At 36.5% G+C, this 12,975-nt stretch overlaps 1 long non-coding RNA gene across 1 annotated transcript in view; it reads left to right on the forward strand.

Annotated features, from left to right (window-relative positions):
* Positions 1 to 6,712: 6,712 nt before the first annotated feature.
* LOC128375677 (uncharacterized) overlaps positions 6,713 to 12,975 on the forward strand; it is a 59,602-nt gene continuing 53,339 nt past the window's right edge. Inside the window, exon 1 of the long non-coding RNA XR_008323100.1 lies at positions 6,713 to 6,774. This is a non-coding gene — a long non-coding RNA (uncharacterized LOC128375677). The remainder of the gene's footprint in view (positions 6,775 to 12,975) is intronic.

The raw sequence follows: 12,975 nt of genomic DNA on the forward strand, positions 1-12,975 counted from the left end.
ATTTATCCCCATAAATTAATGTTAAACCTTTCATGGATTTCTGCTCCAGCCATCTTGTCCTTTGTTTTCTTTCCTTGTTTTCTCACTAACTGAAGAAAACCACCAGAATACTATATTTCATCATTAGAAAAGAAAAAAGGTTTTCTTAGGATACAGTCATTGCCAAAATATTGACACCCCTGCACTTCTGTCAGGTAATGCAAATGTATTTGGTATTCACACGTGTATTTCTTTTGTTTGCATTGGAACAAAACAAAAAAAGAAAACAGAGAAAAAAAGTCAGAACTGATAAAAATGTCATACAGAACTCAAAAAATGAACTGGGCAAAATTATTGGCACCCTTAGCTTAATATCTGGTAGCACACCTTGTGGAAAGAATAACTGAAATCAGTTGCTTCCTGTAACAATGGACCAGTTTCGTACACATGTCTACTGGTATTTTAGACCACTCTTCTTTTGCAAACTGCTCCAGTTCTTTGAGATTTGAGGGATGCCTTCTCCCAGCTACTGGTTTGAGATCCCTGCACAGGTGTTCTCTGGGATTAACCATTTTTGAGTGTTTTGTGTCATTGTCCTGCTTGAAGACCCATCACCTCTGGTAGAGACGCTGCTTTCCTACACTGGGCACTACATTGCGCCACAAAATTATTTAATAGTCATCAAATTTCATGATACCATTCACATTCAAGGCATTTGGTGCCAGAAGCAGCAAAGTAACCCCAAAACATCAGAGAACCTCCACCATGTTTGACCAAAGAAAAAAAAGATACAGGTGAACAAAATGTCCATAATAAAGGACACAAATGAATGGGCTGGGTCACAAGAGGATACAAGCAAACCATGAAAACCCTAAACAAGAAACCCTAATAGCTTTCACCACTGCAACATACTGGAAAAATATTATCTTTTAAGCTGGGAAAACATGATAAAGTAGCTTTGTGCGTCAATGACTACATTCAAATCAGATTACCAGAGAAGTCACAAGAGGAAACAGGTCCTTTTCCAGAGAATTAAGAACAACTCCAAATCTGTCAGCACTAATCAGGATGGTCTCATCACTTGACAAAACAGTTAGAACTGCTCTCCTGTCACTCGTCTGTTTTTATCTTACTTTTTTATCTTTTTAAAAATCTTTTTATCTTCACTGGACCCACCTTAGTGTTGTTTTTATCAGGTTTCTTACACTTGTTTTTCTTATGTCTGTCTCTGTTTATGCAGTTAGTTTATGCTGCTGATTCTCACCTGGTCAGGGCCTACACATGAAAACTAGCCTTTGGGATAATTCTGCCATATTTACAGGAATGTTTATTGATTTGCACTGTCCCTGACAAATAAACAAATACTTTAAAAAAGATCCCTTGGTGGGCTGGTTCTGGCCCGCAGGCTGTATGTTTGACACCCTTGATCTAAGCAGATGGTGCCACAATAACAAAGAAATCCCTGTTGACTTCAGAAAGATGAGAGAAAATCACATTCCCAATTCCATTAGCTCATCTCTTGACATGGTTGATAGTTTTTAGATTTCTTGGTAAATGCATCTTAAACACCCTCACATACATGGTCTCTCAACACCAAGGAAGCTCAAAAGAGACTGTATTTTCTGAGGTGTTTCATACCCAAAAAAAACGACTCATACATTTTTGCTGCTTGGGTCAATCTCATGTACAGATAGAACCTGGAAAACCAAACCTGGAAAGTCCCAGGCACACCATGTTATTCACTATTACAGGAATAATACCTTTGTTCTGCATATTTGTTTTTCCCTAGTCATCAAGGAAAACAAAAAGCCAGAAAAATAGTTTCACATGGAGCAATAAAGACTCCTCCCTGCATCATCCAGGCTTATAAAAATCCTCAGCAGGAATACCTTGATGATACTGGAGGAGTACGCACGTCTTTCTTTCTTCTTCATCATTTTACACACAAACATCAACCATGGCAAACAAACCCTCATTTCTATCAGAGCTATCCAAGGAAACTGTCTTTACATCTGTGGTGAACAGGATTCCTGCTCTAATCAAACTTGCAGACGACAAGATCCTGTCCTTTGCAGAGCAACGGATGTCTACAAAGAATGCCGGCCCAGCGGTGCTGGACATGAGAGCAGGAAAGGTGAACAGGAATCAGGAATCCAATCCTGAGGTGACAATTAAGGTAATTATCTACAGCAACTGGTTTATTCATAGATTACTTGTGACGACAGTTTCAAACCAAATCAATGCCAGTTATCCATTATATTTACACATCTGATTTTTTTCCCTTAGTCGTCAGAGCCAAATTCAGTTAAGGAGGCACAACTTCAGGACCAGAGCATCCAGAAAAATGGAGCAAACCCTTGATCATCAACTATGGATCCAGTGGTTATTCAGACCTGGCTTACATTGATGATGGTTGGTTTGTTTGTTTAATGGAGTGTGGGAAGAAGACAGAGACTGATCAAACAGTGTGTCGGATTTTTAGCTACAATGATGTTGAGCAGGCCATTGCAAAGTAGTCTGAGGTGAAGCCTTCTGACTAAACAGCAGAGAGAAAATCGGGGATGCAGCTTCTGTCAATTACATCCCAAAACTATTGAACAAACTACCTTTAGATATCAGGGAAGCCAGTTCACAAAATATTTTTAAGAGAAAGCTAAAAACTTATCTCTTCACTTTAGCTTTTAATTAGCTCTTTCATCAGTTACTACTGCACTTCTTTTAATAGTTGTATTTTACTTGATTTTATTCTAATTTTATTATCTACTTTTACCACTTTTGTTATTTTGAGTTTTAAATTCCATCTTATATTACATTGATGTTTGTTTTTTTAAACATTGCTCTACACTTCCTTTATGTTCCTTGTATGTGAATTAATGTACTATACAAATCAAGTTATTATTATTATTGTTATTGGTATTTTAAAAAGTCTTTATATGAGACTTTTTCTTGTCACAATGATATTTTAATATGCTGATTTTGTTCTGCTACTGATGTAAATTCAACAATATGATATTTAGAGGGAGCTTAATGTTGCTTAGTATGTAAAAAAGTTGTTTTATGAGTGGTGAATGGTTTTATATTTCTTGTTTCTTTACAAAGGAAACTGATTTTGCCAAGAAGCAGCAACATTAACATCACATCACTACTGTGTTTATCATAAACTAGTCTGTATTATTGTAAGTCTGTAAGAATATTATAGAAAATGCCTGTTTGTTAGAGATCACAGAGATCGGTTGAAATCTGTTGAAATCTGCAGCTGAAAAATAAGTCATGGCTTTGTTTGATTGTACTTTCATATTTACTGATGCATAAAACAGAACTTGTTCTTTAAATAATAAAATATATTCATATACTGGAAAGTTGCTGTTCCTGAAAATGATCCATAACAGCTTTGAGAATGGGATCAAGTTTTTTCTTGTTTGTCAGCAGCAGCATTCAGTGTTTAGTCTGCATCAAAGAGGTCTGTGTGTGTGTATGTGTGTGTGTGTGTGTGTGTGTGTGTGTGTGTGTGTGTGTGCGTGTGTGTGTGTGTGTGTGTGTGTGTGTTGTGTTGTGTTACAGCCCAACTCCTCTACTTTTAGAAAGTGAAAAGTCTGACAAAAGCAAAAACCTATAATTATTTATAAAGAAATACGAATGAGAAACATATGTAAAGTGTGTACAGGTAATTCTGGCTGTTAAACAGAATAGTTAGTGGAGAGCTGACAGGGTTAGAGAGCCCCATTGTATTTATAGTTCTTATATGTTTGTTATATGTATTTTCAGAGGCCAAGCATACACTGACCAGCTGATGTTTTGTCTTTGTTTTTTACTGTATTATTTTGTGTCATTACGTTGGACCCTTCACCATTATTTTTCTGGTTATTAATATATAAGATTTGTGTCACTTCTAAGCAAACTCACCTGATTTCGCCTGAAGTATCTGTTGAGCGATATTCACTTTCGCCACTAGATGGCGGTAGCGGTTTTGGTAAGTTAGTGACTGGCTGTAGTCCTCTGTAGAAGAAAGTCAATGAAGACAGAATAGCAGCAACGGGAGACGATTTCAGTTTAGTAAAATCATATGGCACCGAGATGCAAGGTTAAATGTGCAGCTCTTACAGTCTGTCCTCAGTTAAAACGTGATGAAGAGTTTGTGTTGTAAGTGTGCACTTTGTGTGACGTCACCGAGTCGAGTCAGCACTTTATGGCCTCCCTGATCATTACTGTCCTTTTTTATCCCACTGCTTCATTTATTACGCTGAAAATGAAACACTTCTCCCTTTGTTGGATTATTCTGCTGAGAATAGAGTCAAGTGTTTCTACTACACATTTGGGTAAACGAAGCTCGCAATATATTTAATATTAGTATCTGACTATTATGTCAAGTTTAAATCATCCCAGGAGAAACATGAAGAAACGCATTGCATTGCTCGATGACATCATCAGTCATCAAACGTAATCTGTAGCTTCCATTGATCATGTATTTTTCTATAAGGTTAACAACTTTCGGCTCGGCTGCAGGCTTTACTCTGCAGCGCCGCCTCTGTGGGGTTTTTAGGTTCCTCTCAAACTCTATGCGCCCTCTGCTGACATGTTTGAGTATTACGCTAACACATTGACCAGTAGAGTACAATGAAATGTGCATTTTAATCACTATTTAGGACACAATGAAATTAAAAAAAATATATAGTAGTATCTATTTTTAACCACACTTGACTTATTTAACATATTATCTTAACTATGAACTGTACCATATAGTCCCTTAATGAACTGACTTTTTAACATCTTTTTTATGACATTTTAAATTCCTGCACATATACTGTATTTTTTTAATCCTTTACATTTCGTTTAATTGAAATACAACAACCTAACACATCTCCTGCACCAAGAGGACATAAACTGGAAAACTCATTCCTATAAGTGCATTTTTGTCCTTATATGACAATATTGTGCATTTTCACCTCTGTGAATGCTCTGAACTGTGAAAGCAGTTGGATTCCTTGTAAATATGAAAATCAGAAAAAAATATGGTAATGCTAACTCTCACTGTATTGGAACTGTTATTTACTGCTAGAACTTGTAGGCCACTAGGGGGCATAGTTCTTTCATTTATCGTTGGTATCACGGCCTTAGCCAATAGAAAGAAACAGGAAGTGATGTAACAGGAAGTTGCTTTGTTTACCTGCGCCACAATAAGAATATGGTAGTGTCATGGCAACGGAAAAATGCTCCGTCTTTATGAAGTTGTTAAGTTAGTTATATTTGTTTATAGCCCTTTGAGTGGAAATATAAGTAAGTGAACATGTTATAGATAATTACTAGAATGTACACTGTTAATGTCTGTGACATATTCGTAACGTTTAGCAACGTTTTTGAGTAACTTTGTTGGCACGTATGACCGTTGATGCCGTATAATAACGGTAGATTTCAGGCTTCAAGCGACCGTTGAATTGACCTTTAAGCTAACTTGTATATACGACAAGCTATTCTGTATTGTTTATTAATGAATGCTTTTCTGTATTTTTATATGTCCTTTTCAGTTTCACACTTTCTTGTAATAAATCCTAACCTACTACAACACCTGCCTGTTCCTTGGAGGATATGATGCAAGGGAGAGTTTAGCTGGCTGTGAATCTCAATACACGACAAGAGTCACATTGGGTGCAACAGTTCACTCACCATATCTTTTCTTTCTCCCTCAAGGTGCTTTGCTTAAATTTCTAAGCCCTCTTCCTCGGGATGCCTTCACTGATGAAGGTGAGTGAAATCACCAGTGTAGTTTCTGATATCATGGTACTAAAGCATCTTTAACAATGCCACTGAGTGCTGCTGAGAACACTGCAATACTATGGCTGCATATACAACAAAATAAGCATAGTAAGTTATTACATTCATAATGATGTTTACAAACTTTGCAACTTTGTAGGAACTCCATTAACACTCTGTTATTCAGTTAGTACCTTTAACTGTGTCCTTTGTTACTCTAAACTATGGGGTAAAATAGATAATACATTTTTTTTTCTTTCTTTCATTATGATAATGAATACTATTTCGAATTAATATGTACTGATTTCAAAGTTTTTTTGGAGCAATTCATGCAATGAAATCTTGTTTCATTAATAAAAACATTTGTAACTCTGTTACCATGTAACTTCATTACCATGACATATTATATTAAATGTTTCATAAATGCCTCAAAATTTGTCATGGACATACGATCTTTGGTCATATGACAGAAAATAATTATAAAAACATTTCCATATGACTTTTTAAAATGTTATATTCTGAGAACCCCATGTTTGACGATGTTGAGTTTTATGGTTAAAAAATGGTGTTCATTTTCCGTAACTCCATTACCGAGCACATTTTGGCTTCAAAGTCATATAAGGTCTTAATTTAATTAGATCTTTTTGTGTTGCCATTAAAATACATCTATGCACACACAAAAAGACAAGTTGTTTTTAAATGCCAGTTCAATAATCTCTGAGTGGCATCAAAATATGTAGTAGAAGTGTATCTCCCTTACCGTGTGATCTTCCCCATTGATAAAATGGTCAAACATATTTTCCACTGTAAATTTCACTCGACATTTCAGATTTTTTTTAAATGGGCCCTCCTAATGTCTATGTTATGCACTCTGTACATAAAAAATATGATACATAGACTTCATTGTTTTCCCAGCTGCACCATTAACTTCATCTCCCATTCATGAGGAAGAAGATGACATAGGAGAGACTACATCCAGTGGTACCATGGCCTCAACATCAACACAAATTGAGTCTGCACCACTTTCCAGCACCTCAACAACACAAGGTACCACAAGCTCTGTAATTATAGCTGATATCCTGCACAGTTGCCCAGAGTCTTAACTAATTGTGTGCACTGTCAAATTATTAAAAAAACACCAGTGCAAATCACAGATATTGAATTCCCCCAAAACTGTGAAAATACCAGTCACTTTGCCCATGGACATCTCAGATTTCTGAATATGGGGCCTGTACTAATGTCTAGGTGTTAGACACTCAGTGATGCACTCCAAATCCATTTTACTTGGGTCCCCAAATTCCTTGAAGCGGCCCACAGTGCCCTCTAGGGACCAAGATCTAATGAATATGACAACCAATCACGTTCTCCCCTACCTGCAGCATCACACGGTAGCAGGATCATGCGCTTCTCCAAAATGAGAGAGGTGCTGTGTTCATATACGCACAAGGCGCAGCAACGGTTACATCAGGATCTATGAGAATATAACAATAATTAATGTTAAGTTTCTCCTAAACATCAGGACAGGTCTGCTGTCAATACACAAATTTAAATGTTTATATAGTGAAATATTGCGCGATCACGCACAGATCTCTAGATGTACTATGCGGGTGCCTTGTGAGACCACACGGTATTTCAGTGAACGTGCGATATTTTCACGATGTTTGCAGCTCTAACTGATAGAAGAGCTAATTAAAAGCCAAAGTGAAGAGATACGTTTTTAGCTTTCTCTTAAAAATATTTAGTGAACTGGCTTCCCTGATATCTAAAGGTAGTTTGTTTAATAGTATTGGGATGTAATTGACAGAAGCTGCATCCCTGATTTTCTCTCTGCTGTTTAGTCAGAAGGCTTCACCTCAGACTACTCTGCAATGGCCTGCTCCACATCATTGTAGCTAAAAACCCGACACGCTATCTGATCAGTGTATGCATGCTTCCCACACTCCATTAAACAAACAAACCAACCATCATCTATGTAAGCCAGGTCTGAATAACCACTGGGTCCATAGTTGATGATGGAGGGTTTGCTCCATTGTGTTGGATCTTGTGGGGTTTTGTTCAGATACACTCCTAAATTAACCCTTTTGGACAGATCAGTCGGGTGGCTGAAGAGGAGCCACTTGTTATGAACTGGCTGCACTTCACTTTGATCTGGAAAGGAGACTACACTTCCCTGACAGCCTGAATCTGTGTCCACAAGTTTAGACTTGTTATCACAACTGGCGTCTAAAAATAACAAACATGATGTGAGAACGCATTACCTCATCTCCAGTGTTGTTGTATACCCACTCGTATTACAACTATTAAAGTCCGTTTTACTTTCTTGTTTTTACAAGACATGACAACACATGACGGTATCTCAATCAGGACAAACTTATCAATACACAATAATTCCCAGCTCCAACTTCCAACTTGAGGTAAATGGAACACAGCATGCTATTTATGCTACACTAGAATAATATGAGTAACAGTGCAACTTCAATCAGCCAACATTGATTGTTGATACAGGAAACAGTATAATGTTATAGTAGGCACATTTATTTAGATAGCACTTTGAATGACCTCTGTGTATGATCAAGTGTCTTACAATTCAAAGCAGCATCATTAATGTAGAGCAGGTTTTGTCAACGTCATTAAACATCATTCAGTGAAAAAAGAATAAAAAATCAACTATGAATAGATGAAAAATGTTGCTTCTTCAATGTGTTATCATAACAATGACTATAACTAGAATAGAATAGGTCTTTATTGTATTGTCATTGTCACAAGTACAATGAAATTTTAAAGTGCTCACCAGTCAGTGCATCATTCATAATAATAATTAAAAAAAAGAAATAGAAATAAATAAAAATGAAAGACAAAGATAATCAATAAATACTATACATAAAAACAGCTCAAGTATACCTACATACGGTTACATCCTGTCATTGCACAGCCCTATTTCATTTTCTGGGACATTAGAAAGTGCTGCTTTTGTTTTGTGTCCAGCCAAAATTCTTCTCTATTGTACTGGGTGATGTTACAGAAACATCATCAATCAATATGTCTCATTAATCATCTCACCAGCCCTCACATTTATCTGCTGACCCTTTGCAGGGGCCCCACCCCTAGGTTGGGAACAGTAACACTTATGCTCTAACACTGATGCTTCACTATTACTTTCAATTTCAGTGCCTTTACTGTCATTGTGCAATGTTCAATGAAATCAAGTGTCTCCAGTGGTACATGCAGTAACATAACTATATACATTAATGTAAAACTACAACTAGACACATTACAGTCTGAATATTAAATAAACAATAAATATTATAAAACAGAGTAAGTACATGTTGTCATTTGTTTCTAATGTCCTGACTCTTTGGAGAGCTTTCCAGTCTGCCACAATGTAGCTGGCAGACTACACCAGCACCATAGGTGAGAATAACAGGTGCATCTGCTGGGACAGGTTGGCATGGTATGTAGTGGAGCAGGTTCTACACCCTGTTCCCTGACACTGATTATAATCTTTCTTTTGGACATGTCGAGTCACAGGTTGTTAGTGGCATATCATTCTCTCAGTCTGCAGATGTCATTTCTGAACGCAGACTGATCACATGTATAAGTTCAAACACAGCATAGTACGTATGTACTTTTCCACAAGTATTATGAGCTTGATAGGCTTCATAGGATTTATCATGCAGGACTTTTATTTGTTATAGAATATTTTTACATTGCTGCATTGGTACTTATAAAGAATCTGAGTCCTTCTTCCACCATAGCATACACGTCTCTTTAGTCTCTCTCAAAAAACATAACTTGTGTTATATGCAAAACAAAGAAAGGTATCTCCTTTTCAAAGCTTTATAAATAAAATAGAGTTGTAATATCAGTTTTATAAAGGAGCACTTGAAGACAATTGGATGAAAATTTGTGACACTCAAATGGAGATGAAAAAAATGTCTATCATTGTCTATCATGTCAAGTTCACATCATCATTTGTTTGTGCTGAATATAATAAACTGTTTAAATGTTATTACAAATGTTAAATGTGTTGACCGATGACATAATCAGTTTAAAGTGGGCTAGCTGTATTTTCACTTTGAACGAACATCAAAAACAACCTGTAGGTATCTTTCAATTGTGTGTTGAATAACTTGTTTTTTAATTGTAGTCTACTTTGGATGAAGGTAATGTCATAAGGGAGAAAGGGCGTGTGTTGAATTAAACCAGTAAGACGGACTAGCACACAGGAATCTCTTCCTCATTTCTTGTTGTTTACTTGCAGTTGACTCTAACACTGGTGACGCAGTTTGTCTCACACTTTTAAGGTATTGTCACTATTTATGTATTATTAGGGATTATAACATTTTATATACCCTACTTTAATGACTCTTATTGGAAGCAATAACATAGTTTTTAAAGATTATTATTATTATTGTTATTATGTCATTTTCTTCAAACCAACAGTATTTGTGTTAATCATCAAATCATTATGATTTCCTCTCACGTTTATTTAAACATTGTGTTGCTTTACTTTGTGGTTTGTTTCAGAGATTTTGTTGAGCAAGTTTGTCAACAGAAATTTGGCAGCAGCATAAAATAGACATACAGGTCATGGACAGTGAAGTTGAGTTTATTTAACTGCTCTGAATTGATAGAGGTTGTCTGCTGTGTTTTCAGCACAGAAATGTGTTCATAATACAATCTTATAGAGAATGCACAAGTTTGCCTGGCTTTATTCAGTAGAGGTGCACACTGAGGGCTCATTTTGCTTCTTTTATTTCTCTCTAGTATTTTGCATCTATTAGATAGCCTGGTCTGTAAAGGGTTAGAATAGTGGCTGTTCAGGTCAGGTGTCACTGAATGTACAGCAATTTGTGGCTGTGTGATTGTTTTCTTTATCCGTTAGTGAAATACCGTACATTTCTAAATGTTTCAGTTGACGCTACCTTTTACTTGACATACAGTCAGATCAGTGTGAACAAAAGTTTCAAATGTTAGCCTTAATTGCAATTATTTAAATTATACATACAGTGCTGCTCGAAATGTTGTGAACCCTTTACAGTTTTAATGTTTCTGCATAAATATGATCTAAAACATGATTTGAGTTTTACAGAAGTCATTAAACTACACCAAAGGAATCCAATAAAACAACCCAGACTAAAAATATAAAATTTATTAATTTATTTATTGAGGCCCTGATTTATTTAAAGAACAGAAATCTGGGTGTTGACATTAAAAGTCTGACATTCACAACACAAGTTTGTGTAAGTGTGCCATGGCTGACAACCTTAGAAGAAGAGTTGCTGATACTCAGCAGGCTGTAAAGTGTTACAAAACCATTTCTAAAGAAGTTTGGACTCCACCAGTCGACTGTCAGGCAGATTGTGTATAAATGGGAGACATCCAACACCAGTGTTCCCGTCCGTAGCTGGACAACAAAGCTCACATCAAAGAGCAGGTGTGTAACAGTCTGGGAAGTCAAAAGGGAAAGGAAACTAAAAGCTTTTATTGCAGTGAGCTACAGTCAATGTTCATGACTCCACCATTAGGAGAACACTGAACATCAATGGTGTGCATGGCAGAGCTGCAAAGAGAAAGCCACAGCTCTGTAAATAAAAACATTGCTGCTGTCTTCAGTTTGCTCAAGACCACGTAGATAAACCAGAAGGTGACAAGAGAAATGTTCTGTGGACAGATGAGAAAATAGTAAAAGTTCTCGGCTTGGATGAGAAGCATTTTCTTTGGCGATGAGCAAACAATGCAAAAAGCAGTGTGTAGTTGAGATGACGATCTCCAAATGTTTAATTGAGATGGTGAATATTTATAGGTGTCACTGTCTTGGTCTGATATTTGCTTATTTGTACCAAAGTACTGAACAAATGAATATCTTACCGAATGATGGCACTACATGAAAAGTGAGGGGATGAAGGTGTTACAATTCATCCTGAGTTGGACCTGAGTCCTGCTTAGACATTTCATTAGGAATTAAATCTGTCAGCCTCATAGTGATGCTCAGGGAAAAGTCAGGGGATCACCAAAGTCAGTAACCCTTATCCTCCGGGGATCCTTAAAGTTTGTATATTAAATATCCACAACATGTTTTCAGAGTTAGTATTCTGGCATTTATTGCAGAAATATCAGTTATTTGATTGATAACTGCTGTCAGCCCTCACGTACTCAGTGATTAGTGAGGAAATGGAGAGATACAATTTTACCATTTACCACTGCTGTTAAAGACAAACTAACTGAGGACATCTAGTGGTCATATAAAGTAGTGCAGGGTCTGAAATGAGAAACTAAATAGACACAAACTGAAGTACATTCTCCGTGTCAGTGAACTTCACAGCTACAATCAGACAAGATTAATATCTGTAGAGAAGGTGGGGTGATAATTATAACTCATTCCATCAGAGATCCTCATCTCTCAGAGTGAGATGAGGATCTCTAAATGTTTAAAATGACTGTTCTCTGTTCCTGAGTCAGAAATCAGCAATAACACAATAACATTATACTGTGTGTGTGTGTGTGTTCTTTTACAGCCCAGTGCAGAGTTTGTGATATCCCTGACTGTTAATCATGGGGACATGTCTAAGCAAGTAAGTCACCATCATGTAACTTTGTAATGTTAATGTGTATGTTGGTTAATGTGCTGCTTTGCTATGTGACCTTTGTAGACAAGGAATAACTGTTCTTTGATTCAGTACATCTCTGGTTTCAGAGGTTTGTTTTGTTAGCCGATCATATTTACATTGATCTTTTCTGTCACTTGTATCCACACTGACAGACACTTGAATCAATAAAATCTACTTTACTTTTCTTCTACATCAAAATGACCTCAAATGTTCGGACCAGAAATGATTCAGTATGAACAGAATACAGTTTACTGAACATTTCTGATGTCTGTCTGGTAGTTTTATATCCAGCAGTTGTGTCTAGATAGCTAACATTATAACATAGTCATGTTGAGTCTTGATCAACTTGTTTCTGATCTCTTTTGATCTGCTTTGTTGTGTTTTCATTTATATCTTCATAACAAGAAACAGTGAATTTTATTAGAATTATCAGTCTGAGTTAACACAGAGAACGACCCAATCTCCAGAATAAAATGATTCATTGTAATCATCATGAGCATCAGTCAGGATGAATGGAAAGGAAGGCCATGAAACTTCAGTCCTCTTAATGAAGGTTTATTTGAACTAATCACAGGAATTTAATTGATGCAGCAATAAATGGAAAAACACTCATGAGTCTTCAAGTCTGAAAAAATGT

The sequence above is a fragment of the Scomber japonicus genome, chromosome 16 (assembly GCF_027409825.1).
Source record: "Scomber japonicus isolate fScoJap1 chromosome 16, fScoJap1.pri, whole genome shotgun sequence".
In the NCBI taxonomy this organism is placed as follows: Eukaryota; Metazoa; Chordata; class Actinopteri; order Scombriformes; family Scombridae; genus Scomber; species Scomber japonicus.